The sequence below is a fragment of the Alexandromys fortis genome, unplaced genomic scaffold (genome assembly GCF_014885135.2).
Source record: "Alexandromys fortis isolate MF-2015 unplaced genomic scaffold, M_Fortis_MF-2015_v1.1 scaffold_198, whole genome shotgun sequence".
NCBI classification, from domain to species: domain Eukaryota; kingdom Metazoa; phylum Chordata; class Mammalia; order Rodentia; family Cricetidae; genus Alexandromys; species Alexandromys fortis.
In genome coordinates this window covers 1,834,106-1,852,990 of record NW_026068111.1, presented here as the reverse complement: position 1 = coordinate 1,852,990, position 18,885 = coordinate 1,834,106, and positions in this window count along the sequence as shown.

Here is an 18,885-nt window from a genome sequence, read left to right as displayed (position 1 = left end):
ATCTGTTCTTAAAGGGCCAGCGCTGCTCAGTGCAGAAGAGCCAGGTGGGCCCCCACCTTCTCCTGCTCCAGTTCTAAGATGCAGAAAGGGGCACTATTAGAAACTAGATTAAGATCCCCCAAAGGTCCTTTTTTGGAAGAAGCCAGTGGGTGCTTTCCTTAGACAGGCTCGTCGAGACATCATCCATGCTGAATGACTCAAACGAGATCTGAAGGACAAAGCCCATTACTTCTCTGTCCACACGGAGAATCTGAGGCCCGGTGCTCATCCCGGTTTTGTTTCTAACTACATCTTCAGACCGTCACTACCTTCTTAGGTTGCTCATCTATAACACAAAGTCAGCGCACCCCGTTCAGCTCACTGATGAAGGGGACCCCCTGCAAACATGGTCTGCAAAAGGGACTCACACCAGATCCCAAGAGGTGGAGAAGGAGGGTTGGCTCCTGATCCGCAACCTTTTCGCTCCTTATCTGCGTTCTGAGCTTTAAAACGTACCTGTATTCTAACCAGATTGTATAAATACATGGGCCAGTTTTTATGAGAAGCTGCCTCAAATCCCCTTGGAAGTGGTATGGGCATAAAATAGAAACCAATAAAGCAATGTTTTCGGTAGAAATCTGGCCGCAAGATCAGCACAGAGGAAGGCTTGTGCTCCCGCTGCACAGGGGGCCACTTGGAAATCATTGTGCACCCACAAGCATTAAGGTGCAACTAGGAGGCGCCAGGGCATGTCCCCACAGCTGAGGCCAAAGCAGGCCTTCCTCTCTGTCCCGGCTTTGTCTACACCACCATCCTAGACGCCACCCTCCACCCCCACCCAGGCATTCTCCCCTTGCTCTCTCTTTTTGGGGGCAATTTACCATTTGCACCTCCTTCGGCCCCTTGGAAGCCTCAGTTCTTCACAGCTCCAGATCAATGTCTAACAACTGAAGAGAAGAGAAAATCCCATCGTTTAATTGGAAACAAAGCTGGGACCGAAGAAAGAGTTTTATCACCCGGGTAAATCTCCAAGTCAAGGTGTGACAGGCCTGATTAACCGATTAAGCCGATTCACTTCCCCTGGCTTCCTCCTTCATATTCCGCTTTCCCGGGCTCTGTGGGACCAACAGCAGGGGCATGTCTTTCTGGCTCTTCAACAGACTGTGTTTCCCCTCTTCCTACTGATCCTGCCTCTCCCCTGCGGCACTTGGTACCCGGGGAATGTTGCTGCCACTTACAGTCTGTACTTTTGCTCCTTCCTCTCTGGGGACAGTTGGTTCCCTGGTCAGCATCACATCACCTGAACTGAATGCATCCGGGTTTGGCCTGCAGTTTAAGTCTGAGCACAGAGACCAGGTGTTCTCTGGATATTTTGTTTCCCTGCGATGTGTTGACTTATTTGGGCAGTACTTGGGACTGAACCTAGAGTCTTACAAACTAAATAATCACTTCTGTTGCCTACACCCCCAGTCCCACTGTTTGGCTTTAGAAAGAAAGGAGAGAAGAAATTAATTGCAGCTGAATATTTTTGTGAGCTGGCGAGAGAGCCTCTTGGATCTATGGATGCCAGGGACTGCCCTCAGCTACATGTCCGGAATCACCATTTCTGGTTCACAATCCAGAATGACCCTGAAACGGTGTGTCAGGCAGAGGTAGGGTAAAGGTGCTTCTGCACGGGGCAGGGCCAGCCTATGGCCTTGGGGCTGGTGTCCCATGGACAAAACAGTGGTGGCAATGGCACTGATGAGGCTAAGGGGAGTCCCTAAGCTGTGGCCTCAGGCAGATACCATCTGTCTTACTTAGAGTTACGATGCTAAAACACCATGATCAAAAACAACTCTGGAGGAAGGGGCTCATTCCACTCACAGTTCCATATAACAGGTTCAGCATCAAAAGCCGTGAGGGCAGGAACTCACACAGGGCAGGAACCTCAAGGCAGGAGCTGATGCTGAGGCCATGGAGGGGTGCTGCTTACTGGCTTGTCCAGCTGCTTTCTGACAAAAGCCCGAACCACCCACAATGGATTGGGCCCTGCCATATCCATCACTAACTAAGAAAATGCCTGGAAGGCAGTCTTGCCTATAGTCAGATCTTATGGAGACATTTTCTCAGTTGAGGCTCCCTCTACTCTGATGACTCTGGCTTGTGTCAAGTTGATAGAAAACTAGCCAGGATACCACCCAAACAGACTTTACCTGTGGGTGTTAGCATCTTTGCACCTGGGAGGTCTGGGCTTGCAGAGTGCTCTTCCACTCTGGAGACCAGCCCCTGGAGATTAGGGAGACTCTGAAAGGCAGCTGTATTGAGAGAGGTCATGAAAGGAGGTTAAGATCCCCAGGAAGGAAGTTTCCGGAAAGGAGTGGAATTCATCTGAGAGAGGCCATGATTGCCTTTGCCCTGAACATTTGGGGACTCCATAAGCTCTCCTTTCCATTTTAGATGCTGTGCCATGAGACGCTGTCCTCACCACTTGCCTGCACCATCAACCCTGACATCCTGGCTGCCTCAGCAAAGCCTGAGAGTGAGTGTGCTCCAGTGGCGACAGCTTCCCTACATGGCCAGAAAGCGAGCTGACTCACAGTGGAAGCCAGGCAGAAATAAAGACTCTAGAAGGCCTTAAAGTTCCGCTGGCCAAGAAGTTGGAGTCCGAAGTCCTGAGATCTAGCAAAAGCATTCACCCAGGGCTAGAAGATGGCTTGAGGTGGATTCTAACTTAGGCTTTGGGTCATTTTAAGTCAGAGTGGTGGGGGAAAGGCCTGGGTCTTATGGCTATGGGGTACTTACACAAGTTTGACTTGAATGGGGGGAATCAAAATTCTAGAATTGTTTTAAACAAAACCTTTCATTAACTCTGAGTATTCTCAGTACCAATGCTAATGGCCGGGAAGTACGGACAAGTGGGTGTCCTGCTGGTCCTGCGGCTCCTGAAGAACCTGGGGCCATTGATGACTAGTGTGGAAACTATCAGCAACCTGAGGGGGGGCCTGTTACACTTGAAAAGTAATTGTCTTAAAAGGTTCTGAAATGATGCCCCATGGTGTCAGCTCACCGTATCCTTGCTCAGCACATCTACGTATATCGACAGAACAAACCAGAGAGTGTCTGACTTGTGACCAAACTTCTATGTATTACATAATGAAAGCAAATTAGGAAAGGATGCTGTACTGGGAATTTGATCCCTTAGATTCTAAGGCCCAGAAGGGTGTGCTTGGTCCACCCCAGTCAAAGAGTACAAGAGATGAAACAGCTATTGCCTCCAGCGAGTCTCAGATGGATTCTGTCTCGGAAAGAACATGACCTGGAAGCGTAGAAAAATTCTTTGGTGTGATGGGTAACACAGGGTTTCTCAATCATGTCAATGGAAACTTTGTGCCTGATGATTCTGCCATGGAGACTGTCCCATGTGTGACAAGATAGTTACCAGCATCCTCATCCTGTGCCCATGGGTTGTAGTAGCAGTGAACCAGCAATGCCTTTGGATGCTAACTGAGCATCCAGTCAGGGACTGTATTTGGCCTTCCTTGAAAATCACTGATCTGGTGACATTAACTCAGCTAGAATTTGCCTGTGGTTGTGTAAGAAAAGTCTCTAAGACTGGAGTGTGCATAAGTATGTGCGTGTGTTTACCTGTGTGGGTGGGTGTAATCTCTGGTCTCATGTAAATGCTTGCCAGAAGTTTATTTTGGGTATTGTCTTAGTTCGCTTCTCTATTGCTGTGATAAAATGGTGATCAAAGTCATCTTGGGAAGGAAAGGGTTTATTTGACTAACATGTCCAGGTTTCCGTCCATCATCGAGGGAAGCAGGACAGGAAACCAAGTAAAGATCTTGCAGTAGAAATCGTGGAGGAATGTTGTTTGCTCGATTGTGCCCTTTGGCTTGTTCTTCTACATTTCTTATACAATGCAGGTCCAGCTGCCTAGGAACGGCACCGCCTGCGGTGGACCGGACCCTGCTACAACCATTAGCAATTAAGAAAGGCCCCATGGGCGTGGACATAGGTCAGTCTGATGGAGGTAATCCTTCAACTAGGGTTCCTCTTTCCAAGTGTCTAATTTGTAGTAAGTTGACAAAAGCAGCCATGATGGGTGTCTTCCTCAACTGCGCTCAATCTTATTATTATTTAGATAGGGTCTCTTATTGAACCCAGAATTTACCAATTCAGGCAGAAAGCTACTTAAAAGATTCTAGCCATCTGTTCAGTGAAACCATAGAGGCCTTCTGTCTCCCATCCCCTGACCCTCGCCTCGGTGCTAGGTTTCAGACCCTGACCACCACACCTTACTTTCCGTGTATGCTAATCATTGAATCCAGTTCCTTATTCGCGTACAGCAAGCATTTTACCCTCGGAGCCATCTTCCCAGTCTCGTGTTTTGAATGCTTGGGTCCCCAGCTGGTGGCACTGTCTTAAAAGGCTGTGGGAGAGTTGGGAGATGCGCCTTGCTGGAGGAAGTGGAGGATGCGGGCGAGAAGGCCATATTCCTAGAAGTTATGAAGGGTCCTCCACCCCAGCCTCCCTCTCTGCTATTTCTCTGCAATGGAATGGAGAACTCGCCTGGCGTACGTCTCCCCCACCATGATGCTCTGCCCCACCACAGGTCCAGAATCGATGGGTGTCAAGGTCTGTGGGCTGAACCCCGTGAAACCATCAGCCGAATTTATACATTCCTGCTTTCCATTGATCGTGTCCAGGGTTTTGGTCACAGCTACACAAACGTAGTTAATGCGCTGCCCTCAAAGAGTTTAACTTTTGCTATAATGACAACATGCATGGCAAGTGGGTCAGAAACCTGGGGAGAGAAAAGCCAATATTCATTCTGCCTCATAATGGTCCTATAATTTCAAACCCAGCAAGTCCTTTCTGCTTTCGTCTTTTCTAAGAACTATATTTCTGAGGTCCCAAGTGACACATCGGACTCATTAAGGCCTCTTAATTCCCACATGAGTTATTGCTGGAAGGGTCTGAAGGCCCAGCATCTCCCCTTATTACACCTGTAGTTATGAGCAGTAACTACGGCCTTTATTGCAACATTCAGCACCAGCCATTAAATTTGAGGCATGAAAATGATTTTTTTCACCCCAAATCCACTTACTACTGGCACCTTTCCATGCATGTTCTCAGACCAAAGCGGACCCCTAGAGCGCTCTGTCTCCAAAGCCAGAGCCTCTGTGTGACAGCGCCTGACTTGCAGAACCTGCATGTCAATCATCCTTTATCCCGGTACAGAGTCCAAGTTCAGGGGTTCCTTAGATGCTGGCATCGGCGAACACGGCAGCTAAAGAAAACACAAACTGGTGTTGTCTCTCGTGGCCTGCTTCAACAAAGGATCTTTACTCTCCCTTAGCCAGTAGGGCTAAAACCTTCGTTGTTTAGCTTGAGGCCAAACACAGCTAGCCGAGAAACCATCTAATTTTTTGCAATGAAAACCCATGCCAGTCAAAGACATTTTGACCTATGCTTACTTAAGAGGCATTTAGAAAAAAAGTGAAAATGTTGGCACCCCTGGTTTAGACAGGCAATTTCCTGTGCACACAGCTGTGAAAGGCACTGGACTTTGTGGGCAGAACATGTTTGAAACACTGAAGAGAGAACCCAGCAATGTGGCTTCATTTTTTTTTTTTTTGGTTTTGTTTTTATGAGGAAATTGCCCTCCTTTTCATCAGGAGAAGGTTTTGAAAAATCTGAATATTAATGTTGCTCCATTGTGGTATGTAAAAATAACTTTGGACACATACTGAGGCTTCTGTGTAGGACTCAGACTCAGAGCTTGTGGCAGACTGCTAGGGAACCCGGGTGCGGCGTAGGCTGCTGCTCGGAGGGAAGAAAGAGAGGCAGCCCGGTGACAAAGTCTTTGTCTCTCTCGAAAGAGTTAACAGAAAGAAATAAAATCAGATATGTGTAGCCTCCAGACGTCCATTAAAGTGCAGAATGCTGTTCTCTCTCACGGAGAGCAGGCCAGATGTTCAAACTATCTCTAATCATTGCAGATGTAATGGAGTAGAATGTTGCAGTTTGTGAGTTTACTGGCATTAATCCTATATACTGCACAAGGGAAAAGATTTTAAATATATAATTATATCTCATTAATACTCAGGTTTTATTTCCTTTCCACGAAACAGGACTTATTAAAGCAACCATCCCCCGCGTGTTTTCTTTCAGTCTTTGGCCCTGGCTTAATCCTGTGTGCATTCCACATGTAAATACTCACTAGGTTAGCCTGGGTGCGGAGAAGCACCCAGGAACTCTTGTGAGCTCACCGCTAACCCACATTCACGTTTATACGCATGAGATATTTTTATATTGTAAATTGATAAGAGGGACTTCACCGAAGACTTTTTGACTCGCTATTTTGGCTTTTCTTCATGACAGAAATATTTGTATTTCTTAATTTGAAAGGAAATTGCCTGTGCTCTTGCTCTTTATTGCGTGTCAGGAGAGGGTGTATTCTGGGCCCTGGAGGCGGGGGTGCAGGAGCCTGGGGCTTAGATGGGAGAAAACCCTGCCTGGCAGCTTCATTTTCTCAGGTGCTTGTGGGGCTTGCTAGGAGACTGAAAGTTTTCTCTGGATTTTGTCCGGAAAAATCACATGATCAGAGTGTGTCTCCAGAGGAATGTGAGTTGGGGTGTACGGAATAGAGGTCCCCTCTTGAGTACACCCCACTTCTCTCCCTCAAAAGAAATAGCATTGCTTGCATCAACCAACTAAATCATCCCGAGATGCCGAGCACCAGTGACAAGCTGTCTCCATAGTTGGCAGTCTGCCTCCTGTTCAGCCGGAGAATACCCGGCAGCCTCTGGCTTGGCAGGTTGGGCAAGTGCCTACCCCTGAGCTACAGCCCCAGGCCCAGGCCTTGTGCAGGCTGGGCAATGCTACCACTGAGTTACATCCGTAGATCCAGTGGCTTGCTTAGAAAAAAGATACGTGTGTCTGTTGTGTGTATGAATGTTTGTTGTTGCATATGTGTAGTCACTCGTGTGTCTATGTGGAGGCCTGAGGTTGACATTGGGAGCATCTTTCTTAAGTACTGTACAACTTATGTACTGAGATAGCATCTCTTGCGGTTTGCCTAGTCTGGTTAGCTTTTGTCCTCTGTCTGCCTCCTTCTGGCTTTTACAAGGATTCTGGGGATATGAACTCAGGTCCTCTTGCTTAAACAGCAAACACTTTTTGAGCTGAGCCATATGCCCAGTCCCTGGAGAGATGTTTATTGATAAAGAGACTGTTGGGTTTAGTGACAAATCTGTGATTTCAGCATTTATAGGAGGCTGAGGCAGGATAATTGAGAGCTCAAGGCCAACCTGGGCTACAGAGAGAGGCTGAAGTCAGCCTGGATTACAAGCATCACTTTTGTTCATAGTGGCAGCCATTTAATTTCCAGCACTTTCTTCTTTCTCTATATTATATGCTAGGTCACTCCTGATGACTTACTTGGTAATTCTAGTAATGAACTCCTGTGCCCAGGCAGTTGGAACCTTGGTCAAGGCCACTCCCGCGTCAGGTACAGTGTCTGACATGTAACCAGCACTGCCTACCTCTTTTTTAAATGAGAGAAGAAAGGAATAAATTAATGGGCAGCGGAGGCCTTTTGGGAAAAGCTGGGTGGGGCTGACAATTTAGTCCAACGTCCTTAGCTATCATTTTTGGCGAGGAAGAGAGTTTGATGGATCCTGCAATAATGAGATTGACGAGACAGATGGTCGCTGCCAGGAATTCAGCAGAGGCCAGGGTGATGGAGAGGCGACTGCTTCGTGTCAGAACCAGGGGGCGGGGGCGGGAGGCGTCGGAAGCTCTGTGGAGGCTTCAGTCTCCCGGGGAAAGTGATCTGTGGGTTACACGGAGGGCGGGTGCTGTGTGAGCCTGAAACAAGGAGGCTGGGCGTACAACTCAAAGGCGCCAGGGTACATGGCCAGCAGAGCAGAGAGGGAGGCTGGGAAGAACCCCAAAGGAGCATCCTGGGAGGGGACAATGCGGGCTGAAGTAGGACTGGGGCTGAGAGGAAAAGGAAAGGCGACTGGGAGTCTGTGCAATAGAGTCAGGCAAAGCAGTTTCATCTCACCTGCTTTTATTTTAAAATTTTAAAACATATATTCTTTTTATCTCCTCCCGACTCTCCGCATTCTCTCCCCTCCGGTCCCTTCCCCTCTCCTTCTCTCCTCTCCTTCTATGACCAGAGACGCTATGCCCAGAAAGAATAAAAAGCCTCCTAAGACGCAGAGCCAGAAAGAGCAAGACCCATTGAAGAGAATGAGAGGATGAAGCAGGCTAATCCTAACTTCATTTTCTTCCTTGCCATCACAGCGGTGTGGAAGCCAGGACTTAGAGGGCAGTAGTTATGGAACGAGATAAGCTGGAAGGAGTAGCAGGTGCTGCACGCAGGAGGAACAGCCTGAGCAGGGGCAAAGAGAGTGCGATGTTCTTCCACACACAGGCCCCTCGCTATGGGGAGGATGTCAGGTGTCCTGGAAGGTACTGAGATCTGGAGGAGGCTGTCACCTGGTCAGGGCAGGTGGGGGTTGGGCTGGAGGGAAGGGTAAGGAGGAGAATTCATTTAATAAGGCTACAGGGATGCAGGAAAGAGCAAGTAGTAAGGTGTGCCACAGCGACTTCAAAATGGGACCATCCTGTAGAACAGCAACAGGAATGGAAAGAGAACAGCAATGGGAAGCATCTGATGACCAGGCCAGAGACGCTCTTCTCCCTAAAGAAGGCTGGTGACCTTTAACTATTATTTATTTATTGCTTTGTCCACCACAATGTGTAATTTTTATTCTAGATTTTTTTAAAATAACCTTCACTCTTCACAGATCTGCCTTCAATATAGGATCAGTTGCTCCATAGGGACGGGACCTAACCCTTGCTGAATACTGGCTGAATGCAAGAAGGATGCCCAAAGTGAATGAAGGGTTGGATAATTGACCAAGATGGATCTGCCCCAAGAATCATTATACAGTGTTATATTAATGAAACCTGAATGCACTTGAGAGTTTTAAACACGATGATATGGTAAGCCCTTTGTGGAGAACCTGCCAAGAGCTGGTGGGAAGCAGGAGATTCAGTCGTTAGTGTTGTTGCGGGGGACAACTGAGGGTGGCAGGAAGGGATCATGGGATGAATTTTGCACAGGAGGTACTGGGTAGTCACCTTTGCCCCCCCCCCCGTGCCAGTAGTGGTTACTGTGGGAAGGGGGCATCAACAGCAGCGGCTGGTCTCTCGATTGCACAGTGTGGCGCTATCCCATATAAGCATTATGCTTGGGGGCTGGTCTCGGGCAGGTCCTAGAACTAGCAAAGGAATCACCCTTCACAGTGAGAAATGGTCATGGAGCCTTCTTCTGGCCTGAGAGAAGATGATTCATTTAGCAACAGAGTCCCCTTCTCTCTTCTTGTGCAGTCCTGGGGATTAAACCAGGGCATCGTAAACACTAGCAAGGCTCTAACAACTGAGAAACACTGCCACTGGAGATTCTAGCCAAGCAAGAATCTTCTTTGGAAATCAAGTCCTTGGCAAGTCCAGATCCTGGAGTTGTACTGTGTGGGAAGCACCAGTCCTCCTAAATGTTCCTTTGGTGGGCAGGACCCTCTCATTCGTAGGTCTAGAACCATGTAGGAGGCACAAGCTTGTGTTGCCGTCTTTGATACTACAGATGGTTCTTCGTTTCATAGCATATTGTCTTTAGGGTGCCCCTGTCGGCTTTTCTTCCTTCCATTCAGCTGGAAGCCTCTAGATGATGGAGCAAGAAATAACTGGAGCACTCCATGACTCTTAGCCCACTGCTCCGTTTTCTCTATGAGGTCTTCTCCCAGCTCTCAGGAGCCCTTTCTTACTTGGAGCCCATCCTTTGCAGGCAGGGTATTGCTAGTAAAGAAATTGTTGAAAATAAAAGTGAGTTGAGATTTACTTCAGTTCATTCCTGACACGGGAATCCCTAGACCTTCCATTGTGAAAGGTGATCTGTGTCATCAATTTCTCCCCGTGGGGCTGATTGCTTTCCCCAAGGGCTGATGCCATATCTGGTTGCAGTGCTGCTGTCTGTTGCTGGTAGTCGCATGGAGTGCTTGTCAGCTGGTAAACAGCAGCCCAGGCATGGCTCCCCAACCCTCCTGCCAGTTCTGCTGCTTACATGTCTGTGGTGCTGGGGTGTCCACTTGACTGTTTCCACGGCCAAGGAAGCATTAGATGATACAAAGAGCCTTCCACTCACTCACTGCGCATGCAAATCCATGCACCTCCACTCTCGTCCTCTTTATCTATGGGCTTGTAATAGTTAAATAAAGCTTTTATGATAACTTAATTATGATGAGGCCAACAGGTCAGAGGAAGGCCTCCACTGAGTAAGCAGTTCGTTACAGTTCCCTGAAACGGGGGCACAAAGGGAAGGGGTGGGGTCTCCAGGACGTGGAAGGAATGAGGGAAGGCATGGATGAGAGACTTGGTGATTCCCATGGGAAGAAACGGATGACTCAGCACAAGCAGGCTAATTAGGCTCGGGGTTGGCTAGACTGAGTAGTTTTGGCAGAGTCCAAGGTATCAGGACTGACCCTGGTCATCTGGTTCCTAGCTCTAAGTTGATTAGGGCAGGGGAATAGTGTCCCCAAAGGGCAAGAGAATGGTCAAAGTTCAATAAAGGAGGAGTTTGGACTTTGCATAGGTTGATTGATTTTACTCTGAAAGAGATGTATCCAGGGGAGCAGTTGCAGACTCTGAAGTTTGGCTAACCGTGGGAGAGGTCTGTACTGGGTCAGCAAGATCTCAAGCTATCAAAACATAATCGGCGGAAAATTTAAAAAAATCCCGTCATGGCGGGAGAGGTGGATGAGAGATAAGATCTCACGCTGTTCTTGTAGTAACCATCTGTAACTGGCTTCTGGGTCACACATGTAGTGCACACACATATATGTAGACAAACACTTATATAGAGAAATAAAGTTTTAATAAATATACCTCTCTACTTGATTAATGCATTTCTCTTGTTAAATGTCCTTGTCCATCTAGTTCATTTCTCACTGCCTAAGAGTTTTTTTCCATTGTATATGCTTTTTCTAGTGAGGATATCTTTGTCTTTTCTTTGTTTTTTCAAGACAGAATTTCTTTATGTAGCCTTGGCTGTCCTGAAACTCACCCTGTAGATCAGGCTGGTCTCGAACTCACAGAGATTTGCCTGCCTCTGCCTCTGCCTCCCAAGTGTTGGTATTAAGGGCATGTTGCTGTGATAAAACACCACAAAAGCAATTTGGGGTTATTTCAGCTTATATTTTCATATTGCAGTCTATCATTGGAAAAGTCAGGGCAGGAACTCAAACAGGGCAGGAACCCGGAGACAGGAGCTGATGCAGAGGCCATGATGGAATGTTGCTTACATGAAAGAGTGCTTGCTTCCCATGACTTTCTTATAACTCCTGGCCCACCAGCCCAGGGGGTGGGTACTGCTCTAGTAGGATGGGCACTCCCACATCAACCATCAACCAAGAAAATTCACCATGGACTTGCCTAAAGCTAATTGGTTGGAGGCATTTCTCAACTAAAATTCTGTCTTCTATTAAAAGGACTCTAAGTTGCAGTAAGTTGGTGTAAAGCTAGCCAGAAGATGCTCCATAGCCTCTGTCTACTTCAGCGCCCATACAAATGGTATAGTTAGGTGCTCAGACTAACCCTCTCAAGGTTCTTTCTGTCTCCTCTTTTATAGCCATTTCAAAGTGTGGGGCAGTAAGGCAGCTACCGGCCATGGTCATCTTTAGTTTTCATATGAGTTTACCTGTCTAAGAATCAATGGCCCTGGTCACCAGGGGTCCGCACAGCTGTAGAGTGGGTGAAGGGAAGGTGGCTGGCCCGTGAGTGGAGAATGACACGAAGGTCAGCTTGACTTGCACATGCAGCTTCTTGTTCCTGCCGTCCTTGCTGCATTTGATTGCAGACTAACTGCTTGTTCTCCTCCTCCAGAGTCTGTTGACCACCCGTTGCTGTGGTAGGATATAGCTCAAACAAGGACTTGTTCCATTTTTTATCAGGGCTTTCTGTTCAAACCAAGGTGTTTTTGTTTCTTTTTCTACTTTAATTTTTTTGAGATTATAATGTGATTGCATCATTTCTCATATTCATTTCCTTCCTCCAAACCCTTCCATATATCCCTCCTTACTCTCTTTCAAATTCACGGCCTTCTTTAATTACTGTTATAGGCGTTTATGTACACACACACACACACACACACACACATTCCTAAATATAACCTGATTGGTCTGTATAATGTTGCCTGCATGTGTGTTTTCAGGGGTGATCATTTGGTACCAGATAATCAGTTGGTGTGCCCTTCCCTAGGGAAGACTATTTCTCCCGCTCTCAATGTTCCCTAGTTGCCTGTAGTTCTTTGTGTAGGGTTGAGGCCTTTGGTCTTTCCCCTGAGCCCTTTGGCATGTCTACCCTTACCGTCTTTGTTCAGCTCATGTTTAGGCAATCATACTGATAAGACTTCATGTGTATACCTTCTGACATTACTAGGATACAAAATCTCAAAATAAATTACCTGTGTCCCTGGCTCTTACTCTCTTTCCACCGTTTCTTCCCCAGCGTTCTCCGAGCCTTAGCCTCAGATCCAGGAGTTGTTTTGTAGATTGGGAAAGGGATACACAGCTCTGCACTTTGAATGGCTGTGTTCTTCTGTAAAGGTCTTTGTTGCAAAGAGAAGTTTCCTTGATGAAGAGTGAGGACTGCACTTACTAGGCTAGACCCTGGAGAAGGGTGGAAGGGCGGGGTTTTCCTAAAGACACCTTCTCTGCTGCTGATAGAATGGTCTTGATCCCTAGTCCCAAAGACCCACACTATAATTCTTCCTCCACACAGCCCATTCCCTCCTCTGCTGACTCGATGACTTCCACAGTATAGTCCCAGGCAACGGAGCCACTGGCACTACAGACTGGGGCAGCATCAGTGACTTTTCTCTTTTGGGCCCTGTTTGAAGTGAGCAGATTGTCATACTTCCTGGTGTCATACTTCCTGCAGCTCTACTGCAAAACTGAAACGCAAGAAAGAGCAAATGAGTTTCCGTGTGATGGCTTGCATGAGGAATGTCCCCTATAGTCTTTAGCATTTCAATGCTTAGTCCCCAGTGGGTGGTGCTGCTTGGGGACATTTGGGACATGTGGCCTTTTTTGGGAGGAAGGTGTCACTGGGGGAGACTCCCCTAGGTCACACACATTTCTATTCACTATGTTTGCTTCATACTTCCTGGTGTATTGGTAAAGAGGAATGTTTCCAGATGTAGAGTCTAAACAGTCTAGAGCCAGGTTGTGTTCCATTCTCTTCACAATGGGAGGCAACCCTTTATCTTTTACTGTGATGAATGTCCTGTCTATTTAATATGGAATTCTTAAATATGCTATGCATTCTACAAATCCTTGAATCCTTGAAAGGCTGTTTAACTTCAGGAATGCTTGTGCTTTAGCAAATCCTCTGTCCTGGGCAGTTTGGGGTGTTATAATGAATGTACCATAGACTGAGTGCTCAGACAGCCTAGAAGCATCTCTCATAATTATAGAGACTGCCAATCCAAGATCAAGGTCATGACTGGTTTGGTCCCTGGCAATGCTTGCAGATGGATGTGTTCTTTGTGTCTCTTCATGTGGTCAAGAGAGCGAGCAGAAGAGAGTGAGAGAGCATACAAGATATGCAGAGGCCTTGTAGCCTCTTGCTTGATAAGGTACTGATGCTGTCATGGGAACCCTACCCCCATGATTTCATCTAAACCTCATGCCCTCTGTACACCAGCTCCTACACTGTCTCATAGGGCTTAGGTTTCCACCAGGTGCAATTTGGAGAGACACAGCCATGTACCCCACAGTGGCCTCTGGCTTGCCTCTTCTTGTTCCTTGAGCCTTGTTAAGCTGGTGTTACTGATACGGGGGATCAGTGGGGTGTTCTGTGAGATGCTCGGGTGATCTGGATCACTTTGATTGTGTTACAGCAGAGGGAAAGAATGTTGACACTGCTCTTGGGGAAACCTGTCAGCGTCTACAGCTCTTCATCCCGGAATGGTTTCTCATCAGAAGCAGAAAAGCTTTCTGGTTAGGATAAAAATGTAGCCACTAAATCAGAGGCGGCATACTATATTCTTGAAGACATATTTCTCTGCTCTGGGGAAGAGATCATTTAATAGGAGAACTGCAATTGGGGTGACTGCCTGGCCGAGTGTGAGGAGCCCACTGCTCTGCCCCAAGTTTGCTCTGCTCTTTCCAGTGACTAGTGAATTAAATGAAGATAGGATGCAAACTGCCACGGTGGAACTTTCTAGGTCTTCAAAAGGAAGACCAGCTTCAGTTATGTCGCTAGGAAACAGGACTTTGGCTTTTATCTATATTGATTGTTGTTGGGGATATTCAGTCAGGGGTCTCTATTTCCCAATACAACTACACTGACACCCACAAAAAGAATGAAAAGTCACCACCACGATATCCATGAATCCAATGGAGTTACCATGAGGCAGACATTGGCTAGAATTCCACTGGTTGAATGGATTTGGTAATGATTCATCCTGATGGTCAACTTGATTCGACGAGAGACACTTAAGAGATTAATATAGTACATTTTTGAATATTTTTGCAAGGCCCTTTCCTGAAATGATCAGGATGGGGCGATGCACTCTGAATGTGGATGGCGCCATCCCACAGGCTGGGGAACCACACCAAATAATGGTGACTCTCCATCTGTGCTTCCTAGGTCCCTACATAATGTGCTAAAACCTCTGATGCTGTGTGCCAAAAAAGTCCTTTGTCTCTTGAGTTGCTTATGTCCGGTGTTAGTTATGTTGAGAAACTGACCAACACAATTTCTTTATGTCCTACAATAGCAGACAGCTCGGAGACCACTTGGATTCTCTCTGAACGTCATTATAGATTCAGACCCTGAGCCCAGTAATCTTCAACACATTTGGGTGTTTCCTCTTCTGCAGAGGTCAGCAATTCGCTCTGGGAAAGAGCTCAGGGAACCATCTAGGGGTACAGTACACTTGCCTCAGGTCATGTCTTCATCTTTATTCTATATGCTTCTTGTTGAAAAGTGTGCTGTATTTTTTTTTAAATTAGTAAAGCACCCTGAGGCCTCATGGCCACCCAGCTTTGATTTCTTTTGATAGTTTATTCTGGATAATGCCATCCTGGATGCCTCTTTCCTTTGCTGCCAGAGATGATGTCCCCTGCTGCTCATATCGTTAAGTCTTTGGAGCAGGAAGCACTGTCATTTTCTATCCTTGCCACTTCTTACTGACTGGTGTGGTGTCTGGTAAGGATCCACTCCACGCCTCCTAGTAGAATGGCTTCTTACTAACCCTCACAAATTGGGGGAGATGAAGATGCTTTTTGGTGTTTGTGATAGTTTGAATAAAAATGGTCTCATAGGCTCATGTGTTGGAATGTTCAACCCATAGGGAATTGCACTATGAAAAGGTGTGAGCTTGTTGGAGAAAGTGTGTCACTGTGGATTTAGGCTCTGAGGTCATATATGCTCAAGTTATGCCCGTGTGGTACACAGTCTCCCCCTGTTGCCTGTGGATCAGGATGTAGGACTCTCAACTCCTTCTCTGGCACCATGTCTGCCTACGTGCCATCATGCTTCCTGCTGTAATGATAATGGACTAAACTGTTGAGCTATAAGTCAGCTCCAATTAAATGTTTTTTTTAAAATAAGAGTTGTTGTGGTCATGGTGTTTCTTCACAGCAATAGAAACCCCAACTAAGACAGTGTTCACCTTCATATGTTTACTGAGAGCCTTTCAAAAGTTCTGCCTCATTATAGCATCTGGTTGAGAATGAAATTTCAAGGCATCAACTGCTTTACCTTGTTAAACTATTACACAGAGGGTTAAATTTCACCATAATTGGGAACGCACACTTTTTGTCCATACCATTTCACTCCTGGTTTTCTGGAATCTAATTCCTTCTTGCTTTCAAAAAACAATCATTATGTCTCCACAGCCCCTAAAGACTTTGTTTATTCTAGCAATGACTTTAACATCTGAGTCCAAAGTCTTATCTAAATATCATCTCTCTATATGAGATGTGTCTCAGTCTGAGAGAGAGTGATTCATCCAGAGGCAAACTGCTTTTCGGAACTTGTGAAACCAACATGGTATGTTTTCAGAATACAGTGATGGGACAGGCACGGGACAGACAGCTCTACTGCAAAACTGAAACGCAAGAAAGAGCAAATGAGTTTCCGTGTGATGGCTTGCATGAGGAATGTCCCCTATAGTCTTTAGCATTTCAATGCTTAGTCCCCAGTGGGTGGTGCTGCTTGGGGCCTTTTTTGGGGGGATGGTGTCACTGGGGGAGACTCCTCTAGGTCACACACATTTCTATTCACTATGTTTGCTTCATGCTGCAATTTAAGATGTGATCTCTTGGCTTTCTGCTTTGGCCACCATGCCTGTCTCTTCTTGATGATGACAATGACTATGATGATGATGACGATGATGACGATGATGATTATGATGATCTCATCCCTCTGGACATGTGAGCTCAAATAAACCCTTCCTTCCATAAGTTGCTCTGGTCATGATGTTTTATCGCAGTAATAGAAAAGGAACTAATATAACCCTATGCCAAGTAAGCTCTGAAACCCATCATGAACAGCAACACGAATCCTTGAGTTGAGAATAATCTGTTTTGACTTGATGCTATGTCATTTAGACCCTCTAGGGAGTTATGAACCCACCTCTGCCATTCTGTAGCTGAACATCTTGTGCACCTGCTTGTCTCCTAGGCTGACATCAAAGTTAATGGTTCTGCCGGTCTAAGTAAGATTATGTTGCTAACTCCCACTGCCATGGCTCTGCTTAGCATTGCTACACCGAGGACTCTTGGTGATGGTCCAGCCCCTATAGCTGTTCTCTGTTGGACCTCCTCTATCCTCAAAGAGGCCAGACTCCTTGTCTAGCATGCTCCTTTGTCTATTCTGGGTGACCTTTGCAGTCTAGGTGGAGTGGATGTAGCTAGACCTTCATTGCTCATGTACTGTGCACAGCTCTTTCTCCCTTGCACTGCTTCTTGTTAGATACTTGGTCACAGCAAGAGAAGAGATACTATGGCAGAACTCCCAGGCATAGACATTACCATAGATAGCTCTCACCAACACTCTTCAGTTGTAACTAGAGATTCTCCAAGCACACTGAAGCTTCATCTAGGTCTCTCATATTTCCTTTCTTATCCTTGTAACAGGAAGGCTGCTCATTTGTTCCCAAAATTACTTAGCCCCAAAATAATCACACAGAAACTGTATTCATTAAATCACTGCTTGGCCCATTAGCTCTACCTTCTAATTAGCTAACTCTTATATCTTAGTTTAACCCATTTCTATTAATCTGTATATCGTCACGTGGCAGTGGCTTACCGGCAAAGATTCAGCATGTCTTACTCTGGTTGCAGCTCCATGGCGGCTCTGACCCTGCCTTCTTCCTCCCAGAATTCAGTTCCATCTTCAGGAACTACCCAAATTCTACCCTATCAACAGGCCAAGGTGGCTTCTTTATTCATTAATCAACAAAAACAACACACAGACAGAAGGACCTCCTACACCCCATCCTTTACCCAAATCACCCATAACAGTCCACTGGTTCAGTTCAGACTTTGTCTATCCTACAGACCCACACTCATCCACACAGCCTCTACTCATGCCCTAGTCCTGAAGCTGCTTTTGCAATTTCAATGACAGATATGCCCTGAGTGACAGTCTATTAGCAGCATGATGGGCTCCATTTAATGGTCAGGTCCCATTGGATTATGCTGGCCAATGATGTCATAGCCATCTTAGTTTGTGTAAGCATACTTTGTGATGTTCATACAACTATGAAATCATGGACTGGCCCATTGCTCAGAATACATTCCTTTCATTTAATGATACATGACTGCACTTGCTCAAGCATCACCCAAATCCTCATTACCAATTTCTCTCTTAGTTCATTCTGCCACTCTAACATGATGCCATAAATTAAACCACTTAGAAATAACAGTTCTGGAGACTGAAAAGGCCAAGATCATGGTGTCAGCAGATCCTGTGTCTTATGAGGGCTAGCTTCTTAATACCCAGATGGCTGCCTTCTTGTTTTCTAATATGGTAGGAAGGATCATCAAGCTCTCAGTGCCTCTACTGAAGACAAGGACACTGTCCTACAAGGGATCTACTCCAAACTCAACACGTTCTAATTATATATCAAAGATCCTACCTTGTAGTATCATACAGGGTGACCAAGGGTTAGTAAGCTTTCAATATGTGAATTTGTGGGGATTTGCCTATGCCTTTAGTCCATTGTAGTATGTGTAACTGTCCTATAATACCGTGGAATGCTGAGAAAGGAAGCATGGTGATGACTGAGGATGATTGACAGCTGGTGGGGAGGTCGGTAGAGAAAAGAGCTCTTCATAAGTGCACAAAACCAGGCATCGTGGTCTATGTTTATTATCCCACTTTTTCCCAACTTAGTTTGTGATTTCCTCCAAGTTAATTCTTGGAGGGAAGTTGGATAAGACTCAGGATGTTCTCAAGCATTACTTCTCAACCTTCCTGATGCAGAGGCCCTTTAATGTAGTTCCTCCTGTTGTGGTGACTCCCAACCATAAAATTATTTTCATTGCTTCTTAGTAACTGTAGTTTTGTTACTGTTATGTATTGTAATGCAAATACCTATGTTTTCTGGTAGTGTTAGGTAACCCCTGTGAACGCATCATTTGATCCCCAAAGGGGTCACAAACAACAGGTTGAGAACTGCCATTCTAAAGCAAAAAGAAACATGCCATCCTAAAGGAAACTCGGGAAGTTGTAATTAGAAGCTCCATAGAACTTAGGAAATAAATAATAAAAACTTCAGGAAGTCCCTGAAACTGACTAGATTCACTAGAGTCCTCTTCCATAACCAAGATTATATGT